The sequence below is a fragment of the Mchenga conophoros genome, linkage group LG5, assembly GCF_057382185.1.
Source record: "Mchenga conophoros isolate Kocher_MC1m ecotype Shallow Benthic linkage group LG5, M_conophoros_male_GT1.1, whole genome shotgun sequence".
Lineage (NCBI taxonomy): Eukaryota > Metazoa > Chordata > Actinopteri > Cichliformes > Cichlidae > Mchenga > Mchenga conophoros.
Genome location: NC_140530.1, coordinates 8,009,164 through 8,030,596, shown reverse-complemented (window position 1 = coordinate 8,030,596; position 21,433 = coordinate 8,009,164). Strand labels below are relative to the sequence as shown.

Sequence of the window (21,433 nt, the reverse complement as noted above, 5' to 3'; positions counted from 1 at the left end):
TAGTATCAGCTGATGTTTGCTGGAGCCACAGCTGTAAAGCTGCTGGTCATGATGTCAGTTTGGTTATCTGGTGAGAGGGAAACATGAAGATGAAACCAGGAGATGTCCTTACTGAATCATCAGAGCTGAACAGGTGATGGAGAAACAGGTTTAGCTTTTAGGTGACATGAATGAGTTGAAGGGAAGTTATGAACTGTTTCTGAGAGACAAATAACACCAGGATCCTTTTTTACGTAGCTGACAGCTGGTAACTGTGCAGGGGCGGGTCTAGCAAAGTTTTGCCAGGGGGCCAGGTAGGGCATTAACAGGGAAAGGGGGACACAAAGAAATACTTTTGTTTCTTATTCTCATTTAAAATATCTAGTTTTTATTAAATAATTATCTGAATCTTACAATCAAAGTTTTTATCTGACGTAAAATGTATAGAAATCATACATATACCAACAAGACAGTGTACATCACTGTCACCACAGTGTTTGTTTTCATTCAAAGGCTTTATGGCTTTAATACCTGTTGGGCTGGTCTCTAGTTAAAATGCCCGGGCCGATTTTTTGGCCCAGTCCAGCCCTGATGCCATCACATCAAATCCAGGTTACAGACCATACTACTCCCTGTCAACATATTCAATATATGATCAGATCTTTCCCCAACAGATACACAGGTAATTTAGCCTACAAGGAGGAATCTAAGAGGGATTTCTTATTTACTGGCTCATTGAAGTGGAAAAAATGTTGACTGTGTGTTTATTCCTCCTTTCAATTTGGGCATATTCTGCATGTTTTCAAATATCTCCACAATAGTCAAAGCATCTATTAGTGGGACTTATCCAACACAGTCACAGCCTGACCTTAAGATATGCATTTACTCAGCACTGACTCACTGCTTTTAGTATTGCAATACTTTGAGGGAAGTGCAAATGAAAACCACGCAGGGTTCAACTGAACCCATTGTTTGGCTCTGTAAGCTTAAAATCAGTGCAGCCTTTGTCTGATTGTAGCTTGTTTGATATCACACTTTCAGCAATGTGTTATAGGATTTAATGTATTACTGAGTAAATATACAGAATCATCATGCCAAAGCCTGAGTGTGAGGATGTAAACTTGGGCAAAAGTCACAGCAAATCACAAACACTAAATATTATAGAAAGATATTGACAATCATTCTGGTCTGTCATTAATTTGTAGTTGGTATAAGCTTTGACATATTTTCTTTGGGTTACGAGAAATTGTCTACTCTCAAAAGTAAAAACAGTACTTTATTCCAAGGTAAATCTGAGCTCACATCAATTGAAATACCTCACTGTGCAGATATACACATTAACATACATGAACATGAAAACAGTATGATAGGTAGCAGTTAAAGCTGGATGTTAAGTTTGTTTGAATTTCAAGGTGGACAATATTTTTCCCTATTTTCACATTCAGAGAGGATATGATGATTAATTTGGTCAGTGCAATTTTTGTTCCAGAAAGAAATAATGACCAAGAGCACGACTGTTGGGTCTAAACTCAGACCCCGCTGTATCCAGGACTTATTCCCATGAAAGAAAAACAAGGCAACGGTGTTCGATCGATTTCTTGCGCAAGGGAGGCCCTTCCATCTGTGACCAGCACGTCGAAATGACCACACTGGTGGCCCTCCTCTCGCTGCCTTTTATTGACAAACTTCAAACAATAGTTTACAAAACACCTCCCCCTGCAACCCCGTTTGGTTACGTGTGTGTGTGTGTGTGTGTGTGTGTGTGTGTGTGTGTGTGTGTGTGTGTGTGTGTGTGTGTGTGTGTGTGTGACCTCCTGCTGACCAAAGGGTCGTAAACCCAGGAAGCTTACATCAAAAGAAACAGATCTTTCAGATAGGATGTATCTACAATAAAACCTCCCCCAGCACAGAGTGGCTGGAGAGGTGGTCAGGATCAAAGAGATGGCTTTGATCCTACTGCTTAAACTAAGACTATACAAATTTAAGAAACACAATGGCAACATTCAACAATTAGACTTAACATTTCCCTCCTTTTTGTCATTGTATACTTAAATTTCAACTTATGCACCCTTTGTTTGGACAGTGTCAGTATAGATTTCATTCATACACAGTAAACTACATCCTATACATAAGCAAATCAGTATCAACAGTTCAAAAACAGGAATTAATATTTTCAAAAGAAGATGCCACCAAGGACCAGACGGTAACCAAGCTATCCAGCCTTGTGGCGGATCTACTCCTGTCGTGCAATTCATTATGTATTTCTTCAAGTAAACAACTGAATGTCAAAGGTCAAACAAGAAGAATCATCATTCTCAAAAATCATGTCACTACAATCCAACTGTATACAGACATAGGTATTTAAACGCATCAGTTGACTTTATTGTTTGTCCATGTGGCTCTCAGCTAACTTCAAAGCTGCAGCCTAGTCAACACCCTTCTTTATGACTCCTATCAACCCCCCAAATCTTCTCACTGTAGGCATCCTGTGGGGGTTAGAGTCAACTGGTGAATTATCTGCATTTACGATCGTGGGCGATCGTAGCTCAAGAGTTGGGAGTTCGCCTTGTAATCGGAAGGTTGGGCTAATCCATTGTCCTTCATACACATAGGCAATTGGCCTGTTTCCAGTTCGTTTAACTGTATAATGTCCTGCAGCAAGTCATATTCTTTGAGTCAGACGAGCAGGTCTGTCTTACCAGAGCAGTTCACCTTCCCAGCTACTGGTGAATCAACCTTCCATTCAGGTTCAGAGCAGTTGAAAAGTTGGCAGTGTTCCTGGATGTGTTGCTAAAGCAACCAAACAAACTGTCTCGCTCTCAGTGATGCTATAGGGCCACAGTCCAGAAGAATGTGTAGCCAGTGGCATCACAAGCATAACCATTGGTCTCGTTGTTTATGTGAGCGGTCGTGTTCTTAAACTGCCACCAGTAGTTGTTGAAAACCCATGCGGCACTTGGTGTAGTTTGCTCTGTTCCAGTGCGTTCCCTGTCATCCCACTCAGGGTCCACAGGCACAAGAAGATGCACAGCACATTCCCAGCCATTCTGATGAGTACCTGTGGCTCAGTTGGTTTCTTCACCGGATTGAGACGAGGGGCCCTGGAGGCTTTCCCCCCCCTTTGTTCCCGGTCTTCCTGCCACTTACTCCGAGCTGGCCTGGATGTGTGTCACCTTCTTGCAGTGCGCTTGATATATCCAAGTGTTCCTTTCCAGCAATCTTCACTGCTGTGGTCGTCGTCAGCAGCATCCGATATGGACCTTCCCACCATGGACTGGACCAGCACTTCCTCTCCATGGCCTTATCATCATCCAATCTCCAGACTTCGGGCTCTGCTCCTGCGAAGAAACAGAATCATCTGGCAGATCATTTGTTCTCATAACTACTTTACTTTTAAACATTTCAAGCAGCTAATATGCTCTCTCTTCTGCTTTTCTATCATCACTACAGAAGACTAGAACTCTAAATGCTCTAACATATGCAATCTCAAAGAGTCAGACCATTCTCTGCTGGAGTAATCCTCATGTACTTATTCTTTATAGTCTAACCATGTCCTGCCTGTCTTCCTAAATCTTAACTTTACTGCCTACAAAAGTTTTTTTTTTTTTTAAGTATTTAATAATCCTAGAGTGAGTATAACGACTGCTCATCTCCCTCCTGTTTGAGACATGGTATAGCCAATGGCTCAAAATAGCAGCAGTCTTATACAAATTATTAGGCAGTACTGGTTTATCACACAGATAAAAACATCATCCTGCAAGCTTGCTCCCTCTGTAAGTCACAACTGTTTTCCTGCTGTAGGTGAGTGGGCCTGCATGTCTGCTGATGTTGTACTGATAAAAGGTTAACACCATGTTTAACTACAGCTGCTTCTCTTGTGATCTTATCTGCAAAAACTTTCCCTAATGCAACTGGATCTTTCCCTCACATGTGTGCTGCACATTTACAAACGGCAATTCCACGGGTTAATAACGCTGCCTCCAGCAGATTTTGCAAGAGTTTGGTGTGTTCTGCAGGTTTCCCTGTAGAGGTTGTCACACCTCGTCTCACTCACTGCACTACAAAGAAATGTACAGTAGCAAATGCATACTGCCTACCAGTGTATATTGTCTCTCTACAGCTTTACACGTTTCCGTTAAGGCTAGCATCTCTGCTGCTCAAGCAAATATGAAACATGCTAGTTGTCCTGCATAGATAACTCTCTCTCACTGTCGGCTACAGTAAAACCCGTTCTAGTCTGTCCCTCTGCTGTTGTAAAACTCAAATCATCAACAAACCAAACCTTTCCCTCAACGAGTGGCACATCTATTAAGTCATTCCTCAGCTTACACTTCTTCTCCTCGCGCTCTCTACACTCATGAGAAGTGCCCTCCTCCGTTGGCAAAAAGGGTTGGACAGATTCAGAATTGTGCACCACTTTATGGTAATATGTGTGGTTGTGAGAGTAACAGTAACATGAAAGACAAGTGTCTTGTAGGTGACAGAAATGTAAGTTTAGTCTGCAGTAGTAAACATCTACCTCGTGTGGAACTAACAATGTCAAAAGGTGAAATAAACTATTTCCTGAAACATTGTACAGCTTAAGCTGCTGCACATACTGATCTCACGCATGGAGGTAAAGCACGAGCAACTAGAGCTAATCTTTTAGGATAGTAAGCTACTGGCTTCACTTGTGGAAAAAGTGCTGTTAGTTATTTTACAGTCACCTTGCATTTGTGCTGTTCACAGAACCACAAGTCCATCGCTGGACCTCCTCTGCACTGTCACTTTTTGGAGCTTGGCACGCTCCCTCAGGTTCCATTTTGTGGGCGATCCTCTCAGCCACTCCTTCTCGTCATGGCACCTCACGACATCTACAAATTGAAAAAATGACACTCCTCTCGCCACACGGCTTTCGCCATGTGTCAACTCCCCAATGAGACATGTACAAGAGTGTCGCACTGTCTCCCTAAAACAATCTCCAGGGTTTGTCCCTTGGAGCAGCTTCACTCCAAGCTGTAACCCTGTGTAAAACATTAATCAGCACTTAAATGTTCAGCTTGTTTAACTCCCAGTTCCTGTATCACAGAAGACAAAGTCTTAAATTTAAAACAACTTCACATTTGCAACCAACTATAGATCATAAGAGTAATAAAGTATTCAGCATCACAGAGACAAGTATCATTGCAGGTTTATTCTAAACTCATTAAACTCCTATTTTTCCCCATAATTTGTTCCAAATTATTTAACATCTCAACGTTATTCCACATTGTAATCAGTGAACTTCACTTATAGGCCATCAAAGCCTCATCTGAACATGGATGCACCACTTGCATAGGTTTAATACTTGTAAATAAACAGCTAATCACACAAATCACTGCAACAATAATAGTAAACATTGTTTAATGTTACTTCTGGACCCCACCTCTTGACGCATGGACACTCTCATGCGTCAACTCACCAAACCTGGATCCCTGCCTTAAAAACTGGCTCCACCAGGAGCCTGCATACTCAAGATCTGGAAATAAAATCAAACTTCACACGTATAAACAAGTATATCACAAGGGTAACAAGCATTCAGCATCAGCAAGACAAGTGTCATGTGCAGGTTTTCTCAAATCATTAAATCACTATTATTACCATAATTCGCCTCAAACATGGAGCATCCCATGTGCTCAGTTAACATTAATGTAATCGGTGACTTCTCTTAAGCAAAGCCACTCCACTCATATATTACTATGGGTCCAAAAGTGGCCAGCAAATGAGCCCATAATAAACTATTCCATAAACACCGTAATCTCTTATTTGTTTTACTCATGTCACTTGTCCGCTTCTGCCGAATCCTCCACAGCATTCGCAGAGAAACAAACATTAGCAATACACATTGACTGTGGTCAGACGGAGGTCAGACACAGGTCAACAGGTTCCAGAGGTGCCATAAAAACACCATAAAGTTAGCCAACCCTAGCCGTGGAAAGAATGTCATTCACATATAAACCCAGAAATCCTGTAGTGGGAAAGAACATCAACCAGTTGTCCTGGTATAAATCGCATCATCAATTCACATGAAGAACTGGCATGCTGTAAAAAAAGAAAATGCAAATATTAGCGCTTGTGCAGGCATATGCATACTTTGTCACAGTTATCTCTGTGAGCAACACAAGCCTATGAATAACACACACATGGTAAATTCACAGACAGAGAATTTAAACTAAAAAGGTTAAATTTTCAGAGTTCACATAGTCATGTGACCCACAGGAGGAATCCTGTGGTCTCCTTCTGCTCCTGCAACAGAGACACACACAGAGATACATCCACACCTTTGTCAGGTGGGGGTTGACTTCACACAATGGTGTTAAGTCAGTCAGTCTTGTCAGCTTTTGTCAGTCAGTCAGTTCCCCATTTATTTTAAAATTCTCACTCATTCACTCAGTGATTCCTTCTTTTGCTAATTGTGGAAATTATCGTCGCATTCGTTTCCACGCTCAGCAAAACAACATCATTTCAAAAAGAAAAATAATTTAGACTGGATTTCCTCGCAACAGTTTTCTCGACGACGCTTCGATTCTAATCGTGCAGATCTGCTCAACAGAGATCATCAAACAAAACTTTCAGTGCACCATGAAAGTAACAAAATAAAAGAAAGAAAATAAAGGAAATCAAAGAAAAGAAAGGCCTTGTTTAAGTCATGACACGTGTTCTTCATGCCAGGGGGATAAATCGTAACAACCCAATTGGCAGGTTCAACTTTAATAATAAAAGACAAATCAATAGCCAGTTTAATCTCAAACATTCATCCAATCAGCCATACACACAACATACAGCTTAACCCTGTTGTCTTAGCACATAATAAGTTTCTTCTCGTGTAACTAAATGTGTGCCATGGTAAAACTTCTTCACACCCCAGAAACTCACAATCAGCTCACTCATTTAAGACCTCTCATCAGCATTCTGTTTTCTCCTCTATGATGCAACCATCTGTCCTCCTATAATATTCAGTCCACTAGTCTATGTATCACTTTCATCTCACTAGTGACTTGGACAAGATGACAAACAGAATCTCATGCTTAAGATGCTGTCTGGTCTTCATGAGTATCATTTATGTGTATATGCATGTAGGGTTAGTATGGTTAATGCATTTTCAGTATGTTTTTGTGTTCATCTCTCATCACACTTCCATTATTCTCATCACTGCTTAAAACAACACACATCTCTCTCTGTTTTTTTTTCTTTAACTGTACTTTTCTCCAAAACAGAAAATAGCATTACAGCTGTTTCAGACTGAGAAACACCAAACACTCTTCGTGCTATCATTCATCCACACAACTATTTTATTTCTTTTTGTCCACTGGGCAGGTGACCTACAGAATCACGTCTGCCCCAGCTGGATACCTTTCTCACACACACCATGACGTCAGACACTCTCACACTCGCTGAATTGATCAGGAGAAAAACTTTCTTCATCTTCACACTCTGTTACAGAAACACCATATGTTGTTTTTTTTTTTTTTTGTGTTGTGTCAGGGATGGATATGTAGTTGTAACGTTGTAGTTGTAAGATTCTAAAAGTAACTAGAAAAATTTGCATTTCCTGCGAAAATGCAGTGTGGATGCTTTAAAGCTGAAGCTGTATGCAAAAACTAGCTGAAAAGTTGCAGAAATTGTAAAAACTTTGCAGAAGCAAAGGAACTTTGCTAAAATGGAATAACTTAGCAGAACTGCAACATCTTAGAGGAAACATAATACTTGGCAGAAATACAATAGCATAGCAGAACTTAGCAGAAATATTGTAACTTACCAGAAACATGATAACTTCTCAAAAATACAAGAATTTAGGAAAAATAGTATAAGATAACAGAAAGAATATATTTAGCCAAAAATACTTAAACATTACGGAAACACTATGATTTAGAAAAATAGTACAACATAGCAGAAATACTGTGATTTACCAGAGACACTGTGATGAACTATGAATATTGTCATTTTAAATTAATACTATGGTTTAGCACAAATACTATCATTTGGCAGAAATACTATCATTTGGCAGAAATACTGTGTTTCAGCACAAATACTCTGGTTTAGCACAAAGGAGATTAAGGAGATATGACAATTCGAAAATGCCTCTCATTACAGAAATCAAGCGGTGATTTTGAACAAACTCTCCATTGACTTTCTATGGAGAGTTTTCCGACTTTCTGTTGGTCTGAGGAGATTTGCCAAAATTCTATAAATTCCACAACAACGATAGTGACATTTTCAGAAAGCCAGTAAAAATACCTACGTTTTGATGTATAATTTGTGGAAGTTGAGTGAAATTTGAGCAAGTAGCAAGAAGTTGTTCGGACATGAAGAGAAGACTGCGAAACCTTCAGTGGCAACAATAACAACGCATGTATTTTGTGAGAAATCACAATTTTGCAACTCAAAACTTTAAGAAGCATAAAAGTAAAACGGTAAAAGATTTGAAAAAGCTGATTTATACCTGAATAGCCCAATAATTTGAGAACATTTTAAAGTTTGAATGGTTGTTCTACGTGAAAATATGAGGAAGTAGTTAAGTTTCAAAAACAAGCTAATTTTAGCAGAATTGCAAAGTTTCCCATTCATTTCAAATTAAAGGAAAAAAGCTTAATATTTTAAAAAGTATAATAGTGAAAAATACCAAAAGACATAGCCGTTATTAGCAGAAATAGCAGAATAGTTTAAAATTTGAACGGTGAAAATCGGCTGAAAATTGTGGAAGTAGATCCACGGCGAAAAGTGTACGGAAACACCAAGAAGGAACTCAATAGTGTGGATGCTTAAAGCATCCACACAATTAGTTACTTGAAAAGTAACTATTGTGTGAAGTGTTTAACCCTCTGGGGTCCAGGGTATAATTGGCCATTTTTCACTACTTTTGATGTTTCCTCTACATTTAACCTTTAAAATCGATTTACTTTGCCTTGTTTGGTATCATCCTTTTCAGCACAACCTCACGTGCCTGAATTTGCAGTTATGTTTTCATTTTGACATACTGTATTAACACAATTCATCTAAAATCAGACAAAAAACATAAAATCCAAGTAGAAAAAGTTATTTCTGTAACAACCACAAACATGTTTATTGAATCATATTTCATATTTCATAACTTTCATAACTTTAAATGCAGTTAAATGCAATTGTCAATTTTAAAATCCAATGCACAAGTTTTGCAAACAACAAAGTTATTTACAGCCATTTACCTTTTTTAGAAATAACCATTTCAAACTATTTACAGAACAATCAGCTGTTCTGCATTCAGTAAGATGCCACACAAATTATTTGTGCCACTCCAAAAAAATAATTTCTGTCCACTATAAAGGAAACATCACAGCCTGATACCTGCAGGTCTGACAGCAGCAGGTGTATCACTCCTGTTTCTACCTGGAGACAGCAGTAGCCTCATTGTTCTGACACACAACACAAAACTATCCACAACACTACACACTAACAACACAAGACAACACATTAACTACACACTCCAAACACGCTAAACGTCACAAATCTCTCACATCTCAAAACTCGCTCTCTCTCTTTTTCTGCTGTCTTTCTTTCTCTGTCTCTCTCGAGGTCACGCCTAAAACTGCCACCTCTTCCTAAACAACCAAATGTCATGTTGGCTTATCATTTTTGATTGGTCGACATGGTGCATTTTTCCACCAACATGAAAGGGCTGTTTTTTGTTTGGTCATAAGCAGAGAGTGCTTGCTAGCGCTGTCATTAGACAGTAAACGTGACGAAAAACTGGTATATATCACATTGTTGCTTTGTCATCTTAAAGTGGTCATGTGATTGGCTTACCACGACTACTTTATTCTTCCTCAGCCAAACAGCAGCACTCATACGATTGTTTTGCCCCCTAGCTCCAGGTGTTGTGCCAAAAAGTGATTGCCATAAAGGGGGCGCGCAGCTGCTAAAAGTTGTAGCGCCCAGATTACTTACAGCAACTGATATAAGGTGCGGTAAGCTGAACACAGCTTCAACTGTCTGTTTGTTGAAAAATAGTAACGCGACCGCACTGCACTTTCTTGCTAGTGACGGTAACGGCCATTACTTGTAACGCCGTTATTCCCATCACTGCTCATAATAACTTGTTTTCTGAGCTCCAGAGTTTTAGCACTGTTGCCTCACAGCAAGAAGGTTCTGAGTTCAATTCCACCATCAGGCCGGGGTCTTTCTCTGTTTGTGCACTAATGTAAAATCATGTCTGCTGCCCTTGATGTAACGTTACAAGAAACAACAACCTCTTCTGCACTAATCCAACATAGTGCAGTAATGCAAACTTTAGCCTGCTCTAAACTGCAACCTTTGAATGACAAAAAGTTAGTATATTTCAATTTGTTTAGCAAGAAAGTTTCACAATAAAACATAAACACACAAGGATCAAATGTCTGATTTAAATTTTGAATTTAAAACTTTAAAATGAATCAGAACATTATGTAAGCTTTAGATTTCCAGTTTATGAATGTCGCTCGTTGAGAAGCCCTTACCTTTGAAAGTAATCTCACATTGTACACCTTTGTCTTGTCTTTCTGGCATCTCTGAGAGATGGGAACATTTTCTCTACATACAGCGCACCTACTTTAACTGGTAAACCAAACTGTGACAAACGGCTCAGAAACAGTTCTGTTATTTGTTGAGCCGTTTAAAAAGCAGATTTTGAAATGACCTGCCACTAAAAGCCTGACTTCACTCATGCTTTCCCCTCTTCTGTAGCGCTATGTAGATCCTTAAGTAAAGCGACCTTGACTTTTACATCTGGAAATGTTACATGTGAACGCATCGCAGGAATGAGAAGAACAAGGATGTGTTAAGGCTGTAAGAATGCCATGGGGTGTACTTGTTTTCTTATTCTAAAAAATCAGTCAGACAACTACAGCTCATTCAGAACTCTGCTGCTCGAGTCCTCACTAAGACCAAAAAAGTGGACCACATCAGTCCAGCTCTGAGGTCCTTACACTGGCTGCCTGTCCGTCAGAGGATAGACTTTAAAGTTCTGATGCTGGCCTATAAAGCTCTGAATGGTTTAGGACCAAAATACATCAATGACCTCCTGACCCAGTATGAACCATCCAGATCCCTCAGGTCATCTGGATCCGGTCTTTTATCAGTTCCCAGAGTCAGAACCAGACACGGAGAAGCTGCATTCAGCTTTTATGCTCCTTATATCTGGAACAAACTCCCAGAAAGCCTCAGATCAGCTGAAACACTCAGTTTATTTAAATCCAGGTTGAAGACTCACCTGTTCTCAGCTGCATTTGAATAAAGCACCAAATCCACACTTTAAGCTTAAATTTCAAAACTTACATTTAACTACTGATTTTATCTACTGTTCTGATTTGATCTGTTTTGATTTTATATACTGTTTTGTTTGTTTGTTTGTTTGTTTGTTTGTTAATTAGTTAGTTAGTTTATTTGCTTGTTTTAATCAATTTTAAATCATGCTTTTTATTTGTTCTTGTTTCTAATGTCTCTGTAAAGCACTTTGAATCACCTTGTTGTTGAATTGTGCTATACAAATAAACTTGCCTTGCCTTGCCTTGCCTTGCCTTATTACTAAGCAGTTAACCTTGTGTTGTAACTCTAAGCAATGCTATGCTTCAGCACATGAAAAAATTAAATCATGCAACAGTAATTTGTATTAACCAGCCTATCAGATTTAATTACTCATCAACCAAATGTGCTGGAGCACTATTCCAGATCATTCCAGCCCTCTCTAACCCTTGGCTATGAGGTATGGATTTTATTAACAAAACTAAGTTAAGTTACTCTTTGTTTCTCATTTTTGAAACTTATTTTTGCCATATTTAACCCTTTTTCCAAGCTGAACCTTCTGCACTATAAAATTTTATAGAATAACTGATAGGTTTGTAGCTTGTACCTATCCGCTGGAACGTTGAAGACAATATAATTACACTGCAAAGCAAGACACAAGCAGGCTGGTTTACTCATGCATGAGGGAAATCTGGCTGGAGCCAAGTGTCGTCCCACCACCTAGCCTCCATCAGACTCTCAGCCAGGCTCCCCATAGCACTCCTTTTATTGTGGTTACATGAATATGCATATGGTCATTAACATATGGCATCTTACATAGGTATACTGTGTGTGTGTGTGTGTGTGTGTGTGTGTGTGTGTGTGTGTGTGTGTGTGTGTGAGGTCCAGATGTGACCCTGTGAAGACTCCCCAAAGCTGGTGCCAGGAGTCTAGCGGTCCATCTGAACAAAAGGCTCTTATACTTAAACAGATATACGTGTGTTTGCTAAACCATATATCAGCAAGAGAAGATACGGCCTTTCCTAGGAGGTGTGTAATCTATGCCGGAACACTCTGTAGAGGGAGTGAACGCACTCCCCCTTCATGCTACACAGAGCTGTTACTTTAGGATGAAACATCCTTTCAATCCACCAATGATTATATACACTTCTAAGCATATATGAGTAAATATTTCTAAGCATAAATGACAATCAACAATACAAATCTAACATTTCCCCCCTTTTTGACCTTTATGCTTGAAAAGTTCCCAGTTATGAATACCTCATGTCTGACAGTTTCAATGCAAACATTGTTATATTCAGCATATGTCAAATCACCCTAAATTACTGAAAAAATACACAGTTTAACAAATGTATTAGCAGTTATCTCATTCCTCATTGATCTCATCTCATGGCAAACTGCATCCTACAAGCAAACAAAGAAATTGTTAATTTAATAGTGAAAATAAGAAAGTAACATTTTCAAAAACATCTCAGCTTGGTGATGCTTCCTGCGGGTGTGCACATCACATGTCTCTCTGCAGGGTGGTTTGAGCTCTGCAGGGCGTCATGAATGTCTCTTCCAGATGTTTCCATCATTGTCCATAGGACCAGAGTCCAAATGTATGTAGAATAAACATTCAAACATACCAGTTGGTTTTGTTGTTTGTCAACATGGGTCTCAGCTATTTCCAGAGCTGCAGACCTCTCAGCACTCTAGTTTTATGGCCTCCCATTACCTCACTTCAGGCCTTCGTCCTGTGAGGGGGATATTTATGACTCCTTCATTGTCCACGCTCTGCAGAGAAACACCTCTGTGAAAACGGTGCAGGGTTCAGTTGTCTTACTGCTGTTATGATCCCAGCAGCCTTCAGAGTGTCATCGTATGTACAGTATAGTGGCACCGCATTAGGTGATGTTCATAGGAAACTGCTGTCATCACCACCATAGCTTCTGGTTCCTGTGCTTTCACAGAATCATGATGTCATCCTCGACCTCCTTCTGCGCTGTCGATGGAGCTTGGCACGCTCCTCATCCCTCGAGTTTTCATGTTCCAACGCTGCTGAAGGTTTAAGGCAGAGCACGTCGTACACCTTAGCTGTCTTCCTCAGCGTCAATATTGAATCTTTCATTTTATTTAAAATCTCCTGGAAGCTCAGTAGCACAGCTCTCTGTGTGATGTCTGCTGTGCTGAAGATGATCTCTGATCCTCCTGAAGCCTCTCTCCTGGCCTCAGCTCCCATCTTGTGGACGATCCTCTCAGGCACTCCTTTTCGTCACGCATAGTCCTGATTTTGGGCCTGCTGGATCTGTCTCAAAACACTCAGCTTCTCTGCCTTCCTCCTGGTTCAGCTGATTCAGCCGTCACGCCTCGCACTTGGTTGCCTTAGAGTTGATCAGAGGCTGGAGGTTGAAGTGCGAGCTTACCCTACGGGGGCTCAATCAGCACTCCCCCCTCACCACTGAAACAACCAAGTGTGAGATTTCTCTATTGTGCTGTCTTGGGGGTGCTGGGGTTTCCTGGGACCTCGACCTCTTTGCAGTGGCTCCAAGGTCTGATCTCATGATGGGCCCCAACCAGCTTGACCTTTGACCTCAACCACTGCCTGGGCTATGCCTGGAATGTTTCTTGCTTCTCACTGCTGCACCTGTATTTCAGAAAAACTTCTATTTGGAGAGCATGTCAACAATCATCAAACCACATTCTTTAGTTCAGTGAACTTCACTTATAGGCCATCAAAGCCTCATCTGAACATGGATGCACCACTTGCATAGGTTTAATACTTGTAAATAAACGGCTAATCACACAAATCACTGCAACAATAATAGTAAACATTGTTTAATGTTAATTCTGGACCCCACCTCTTGACGCATGGACACTCTCATGCGTCAACTCACCAAACCTGGATCCCTGTCTTAAAAACTGGCTCCACCAGGAGCCTGCATACACAAGATCTGGAAATAAAATCAAACTTCACACGTATAAACAATTATATCAAAAGAGTAATAAGCATTCAGCACGGGCAAGACAAGTGTCATGTGCAGGTTTTCTCAAATCATTAAATCACTATTATTACCATAATTCGCCTCAAACATGGATCATCCCATGTGCTCAGTTAACATTAATGTAATCGGTGACTTCTCTTAAGCAAAGTCACTCCACTCACATATTATTATTATGGGCTCAAAGTGGCCAGCAAAGAGCCCATAATAAACTATTCCATAAATACCGTAATCTCTTATTTGTTTTACTCATGTCACTTGTCCGTTTCAGCTGAATCTTCCACAGCATTCTCAAAGAAACAAACATTAGCAATACACATTGACTGTGGTCAGATGGAGGTCAGACACAGGTCAACAGGTTCCAGAGGTGCCATAAAAACACCATAAAATCAACCATCAAAGTAACGTCACATTTTCCCAAAACACAGTGTAACAGCATCACCACTCATAACCTGTAAACACAGTTTTCCTCACACATAAACCCAAAAATCCTGTAGTAGGAAAAACATCAACCAGGTGTCCTGGTATAAATCATGTGAGCAAACCACATGAAGAACTGTAATGCTCGCTGAATCCTTTTTTTTTAGGCTGGGACATAATTGTCCCAAATAAGTGGCTTTCTCGATCGGTCGTATAGCACTTTCAATTCCCGACGTGCAGATCTGCTTAAAGAAAAGAAATAAGCAAACAAAATCAGTGCCTGTTCAAAAGATAAAAAATGAAAAATAACAAATTACAAACGAAACTTTCAGTGCACTGTGAAAGTATCAAAATAAAAAGGCCTTGTTAAGTCATGACACAAGCTCCTCATCAACTTCACAACAGGAGAAGAATCATCAGCTAGATTCACTCCAAACCAACCATCAGCTGCACAACACACAACAGTCTAATGTCTTATTAACTTATGAGTTTAATCACCAGGTCTGTGCTCTTCACTCATTTAGGCCACAGATCTATTTTATTCAATTTTCCTTTTTCCCTTCATCATAAAACATGTGACATGCTGTCATGCACTTCACAAAAGACGTTTGTTCTGACGTATTCAGAGTTGTATATCTAGATACAGAATTCACTCGCACATCAAAGCAGGGAACTCAGTGTTTTAGAGTTTCCACTCAAACACATCTCATCCACTCGTGCTAGAATTCAGTCACCTTTCATTAATCTAAAACCGATCAACTAATTTGCATATCAGCCATAACCCACTAAGTTGACAGGACAACAGGAAAGCATGTTCAAAATAGTATCACAAAAGACAATTTCCCTCATACAGTAAATTACTTGCTGCATCAATCAAGCAGGAAGCTTCTCCCAATTTACCATTTTAACACTAAATTTATTGCCTGATCACTGATTCATCAAACCAGGATTTTTTTTTTTTTTTCCCACAAAGGTTAAATTGTTGTCCTGCAACTTGGAGAGTCAATTTTTTTTAGGATAAATTCAGTATTTGATAACAAGTGTCTGCTAAATTGACACTATTTTAACACTGATGAAAGATAACAAACTAATTTTCATTGCAGGTTTGTGTAATTAGACAGGTCTAATGCATGTCTGTGGAGCTGCATATCCAGCAGAGCATGTTCTTAAAGCTGCCTTTCCTACACACTTCTCTGCTATTATTTGATCATTTCTTAACTAATGTGCTATGAGTCTTCATGAGTCATTTTGTGTTTGGAATTGTTAGTAAAGTTAATTCATGTTCTGCTTGTTTGTGTGATTTTGTATGTTTCTATTTGTTTCAGACTCCTTCACAATTTTCCAACTTAAGCAGTCAGTTTTCTTTTCCCCAGATTTGCTAACCCAAATTTTGATTTCCCACATTTAATAACAGCATTCCTCTGTGTTTCCACTTACTCTCACTCTGTTGTCATCTCACTCTGTTGTCCTCTCACTCTTTTGTCCTCTCCCACTTGCAACAGTCCCCAGCCGGCAGTTCTCCTTCAGCTTTGTCCTGTGTTCCACTGTCTCTTCTTGCCATTTTACTCCACAGGTGGCAAATGTCAAACTCCAACAGTCTCCTCAGTTCTCCTCAAAAGTTTTCTTCACATGCATAGTGAAGTTGCAGCTTGTTGTAAACACAGTGCCATTCATCCGATCAGTCAGGATGATGGGTTTGCTCTTCTCTGATGCTGTTTGTCCACATTGCTGCTGCTTGCTGAGACTTTTTGCTCAGGACTTGATGCTGTCTCTTTATCTGCCATGTTATTGCTTTGGAGCTGCATTCTTCAGGGAGGAGTGAGCTTGCTTGTGAGTTTGTGAGGTTGAGAAACACATTGCGCTGTATATAAGTCAGCCAGAACTTGGCCTGCATGTTTCCAATGATGTTTAACTATAAATTTCTTCCGTCCGACCGCTGCATGTGGAAAATTGATACAGGTCTGCTTTTCACCTGAAAGTGACAAAGTAAGACATGTTCATTATCATCACTGCTTAATCAACACACATCTCTCTCTCTCTCTCTCTCTCTGTCCGTGTTTGTGTGAACAATCCTTTCTTAAAGCAGAAAATGACATTGTAGTTGTTTTTTGGCTGATCAACACAAAACCTTTTTCCTATGATTATTTTTCTTCGTCTACAATGTAATTTGTCTCTTTTTCACTCTTTTTTTTTTTTCCTTTACAATAGCTTGTGATCCGCAAAATCACTGCTCTCACTCACAATCAAAGGCAATTACTTTTGCACAGTGCACAAAAACACTGTGATGTCAGACACATTCACACTCACTTTTTCATCTGCATAAATAAATCATATGGCTGGAGATATGTGCCATGGTGATCCATAGGCATGATCACCAGTTTATTTAATTATTTTTAATCCAACAAAACAAATAAACAAAAACATGATGCTGATGCTACACACACACTAGTCAAGGTGCAGAAAAACTGCTCATGGAAACGCTGCACACTCTCTGTTTCCCTCTCTTTGAGTAGTTCTCAGACAGCTCTTGATCTGATAATGTGTAGCTTGCTCATCAGCTCAAAAAACAAAAACAAAACTGCAACACTACATCACACAGTAGTTGCAGCATATTAATTGTTTTCACAGATGTGCTCTATATCTCAACAATGGCTCATAATAAGACGACAGTCTTCCACACAGGTCAAGTGCCTCTATGCACTTCATGAGTTTAAATATTTACCTATATCACTTCACCTCACATGTCATTGTACTGAATTTGAGCAACCACAAGCTTAATGTAGGTTACTTTTAACAACTATCCACCTCAATGGTTTGGCACACAGGCTGTTGTCGAACAGGGCAAGCTAAAGAGTTAACATTTTGTGTCAGCAAGGGGTGGGGGGAAAGCCACCCACCAGAGCACAGCTGCTGATGTGGGCTGGCCTTTTCCACACACTCCTGGCTGCTTAGGAAACCATGATAACAACAACAGTCGGTGTCGCAGACCACGTGTTCTACTCCGCACACACTCACACAACAACAACAACAACAAATATCCTCACTCACAACCAACAAAAATTAGGCCTATTGTCTCAACGCAGTCTCACACAGTGACCACGTGCTCTGCCGCACACAGTGGCAAAGACTTACATAGCAGTGATCACGCGCTTTATCGCACACAGTGATAAAGACTTTCAACGCAACCTCACACAGTGGATGCGTGCTTTGCTGCACACAGCGGCAAAGACTTACAACGCAACCTCACACAGTGACCGCGTGCTTTGCTGCACACAGCGGCAAAGACTTACAACGCAGTCTCACACAGTGACCGCGTGCTTTGCTGCACACAGCGGCAAAGACTTAAACTTACTCGGTGTTGCTTAGCGTGTAATGTAGCCTCGAATCCCGCCGATCGTCATTCATCGAGGAGAAAGGACAGACAGCGAATCCACAGGAACTTCCTGGCTGACGTCAGTCTTTCAGCGTGCCTCTCCCCCCCCCTCGGTGAATGCGATCCCAGGGCTCCGGCATCGAAGGACCAATTAATGATAGGTTTGTAGCTTGTACCTATCCGCTGGAACGTTGAAGACAATATAATTACACTATAAAGCAAGACACAAGCAGGCTGGTTTACTCATGCATGAGGGAAATCTGGCTGGAGCCAAGTGTCGTCCCACCACCTAGCCACCATCAGACTCTCAGCCAGGCTCCCCATAGCACTCCTTTTATTGTGGTTACATGAATATGCATAGGGTCATTAACATATGACATCTTACATAGGTATACATTTGAACAAAGAATATTGTGTGTGTGTGTGTGTGTGTGTGTGTGTGTGTGTGTGTGTGTGTGTGTGTGTGTGAGGTCCAGATGTGACCCTGTGAAGACTCCCCAAAGCTGGTGCCAGGAGTCTAGCGGTCCATCTGAACAAAAGGCTCTTATACTTAAACAGATATACGTGTGTTTGCTATACCATATATCAGCAAGAGAAGATACGGCCTTTCCTAGGAGGTGTGTAATCTATGCCGGAACACTCTGTAGAGGGAGTGAACGCACTCCCCCTTCATGCTACACAGAGCTGTTACTTTAGGATGAAACATCCTTTCAATCCACCAATGATTATATACACTTCTAAGCATATATGAGTAAATATTTCTAAGCATAAATGACAATCAACAATACAAATCTAACAATAACCTGTTTGGCTAACATCTGGTATCACCAGCAAATATTTTGACATGTAGGTGTCTTTATAATTCTCACATTTTTTTTACTTGTTTTTTTTTTTTAATGGAGCTTTGCTTCAAATCACAAGCATACTTTGTTTCTTCACTGTGATGCTTTTAATATCAGCAGTATATCATACACACTCACCGCACATTTGTTCGGTACACCCTGTTAATACAAGGTTGGACTTGAATTTAGAGCTTCTTTAGCTCTTCATGTCATAGATTCAGTAAGGTGTTGGAAACATTCCTTGCAGATTTTGTTGTCTGCACATGTGAATCTCTCATTTCACCACATCTCAAAGATGCTCTATTGAGCATCTGAGCTTTGTGACATGGCACCTCATCAGTAGATGGGCACATTATCATAATAAAGGGATGGACATAATCAGAAACTTTTCCCTACAGTATTTCATCACCAGCAGCAGCCAGACCCGTGGCTGCAACATAGGCTGGATCCATCCTCTCATGTTGTTTATGGCATGGTCTGGCCCTGTAATCTGAATGACTATCAGCCTTTAGTTGTCCAGTTTTAGCACGCCTGTGTGTCTTTCCTGTTCTTTGCCAGCAGCAGTGGCAGCCAGTGTGGTCTTCTGCTGTAGCCCATCTGCTTCACAGTTGAGTGTGCTGTGCATTAAGAGATACTCTTATGCTTAACGTGCTTGTAACAGGTTTATGGGGATACTGTTTCCATCCAATTAGATCAATGCAGTCTTACCATTCTCCTCTGACCTCTGACATCAGCAGAGCACTTTTGCCCAAAGAACTGCTGTCACTGGATACTCTCTCTTTTTCAGGCCATTCTCTGTAAACCCCAGAGATGGTTGTGCCTGAAAATCCCAGCAGATCAGCAGTTTCTCAGAAACAGACCAGTCCATCTAGCACAGATGCCATGTTCAGAATAACTTAAATCATCTTTTTATATCAGTAAATATCTGCATTAAGAAGCAGATAAACAGGTTGAAAACGATTTCAGTTGCTTGTTGTTTTCTATATTAAAAAAGAAAGTTAAAACCCACTACATACCACCAGAAGCAAATGGCTGCAGGGAGGTAAGGGTCTTGGTGATCAGCAGGGTGGAGATGTTAAATCATATGAAGGTTAATGTTAATCACAGTGTCATTGCTTTAATTGCAGCAATGTATAGAACAATGCAAGTTACGGCTTCCTTGAGCAACAGTGATTCAGTACTGCAAGGCCTGTAATAAGCTGATGTTTGAGATTCAGCTTCTATAATGTTGTTTCAGTATATATCGGCCTGCTCTAGTTTACCTGCAGAAACTACTGTTTGTGGAGACTTTATCCCTGCAACCAAACTGAAAACGGGGGGGGGGGGGGGGGGGGGGGGGGGGTCATTTGCACTGTGCAGCTTCTGTGGTCATTTGCACTGTGTTACCAACTTTCAACAAACATTTCAGTGAAAGATCCAGAAAAACATTTACTTTGCCAGTCTGTGCCTCATCACTTATTTTTACAAAGCTTTCCATTTGCCTTCAAGTTAAGTTCAGAGAGGAAGTTACCATAGTAACCTAGAGTCACCGAGCTTCCACACATTGCAATATTTGTTTCTGAAAGTTAAATTTGGCAGTGAAGTTAAGTTGCACTACAATGTGTGGACTTGTTTATCTGGCTAAAATAATCATAACTTTTTTTTTTTTTTTTTTTTTTTTTTTGCCTGTCCCGTTTGGCTCTTTTGCCATCAGAATTGTTGTCTAAAGGCAAAGAAAGATGCCCAACGGATTTACTTTACCAAACTGACCATCCCAGCCTTGCCGTAATGGTCCATTTGATTCACCTTTTATTGTTTATTTTATTTTCACTTACTGAATACGGGACAGACTTGACTGGGGGAAAAAAGGGGAGAAAGAAAGAGGGAAAGAGAAACAGCTGAGAAGAGGGACGGGGGAGAAGGGCAAAAGACAAAAACCAACAGAACGGGCAGAGAAAAAAAAATGCATATATCAATCACCTGGATCACCTGCTGAGAAAGAAAAAAGAAAACAAGCAGAAGAGAACAAGAGTAATAGAATAAACAACATCACAATGATATATGGGAATATGACAGTAAATACTAAATGTTAAACATTATTGTGCAGCACATAAGATTAACAGAACACAGTGTGCTTTGAGGTAGGAGCCAAAAAGGGTGTAGTTTGTGGGTGTGATCACCCGTGTGTACACCTGTGAGCATGGACGCGCTTGTTTTTTGTTTTTTTAAAAGGTTCCTTCATGTAATAATCTGCTAGAGGGTGTGGGGGAGCCACAGCCCCGTCCTCCAGGGCGTGAAGCAGGTGTGGAGGAGATCAAAACTCCAGACATCCAGAGGCCCCCAGAACACAAGAGACCAAGAAAGACCAACAGAGGGGCAGCCGCGCCACTGTCCCGGAAAGAGCTGAGGAGAGTCCCAGATGAGGGCTCACTCAGCAGCCGCGGAGCAGAAGCCAGGGGGAGTTGCAGTGACGCGCCCGTGAGCTCCGCCGGCAGCCAGCTGCGCCTGAGTGACCGAGCCCCAGGCCGAGAGGCCGGGGTCACCCCACCTCCGAAGTGGCCCGAGCGAGCCCCAGGCTCCAGGCC

General features: G+C 40.7%; 1 long non-coding RNA gene across 1 annotated transcript; it reads right to left on the bottom strand.

Annotated features, from left to right (window-relative positions):
- Positions 1–386: 386 nt before the first annotated feature.
- On the bottom strand, positions 387–18,326 carry LOC146573711 (uncharacterized). Its single transcript, XR_014892416.1, has 3 exons — positions 18,007–18,326; positions 16,092–16,626; positions 387–4,832 (listed from the first exon to the last, which is right to left on the bottom strand). It is a non-coding gene; the product is annotated as an uncharacterized LOC146573711 (long non-coding RNA).
- Positions 18,327–21,433: the final 3,107 nt, after the last annotated feature.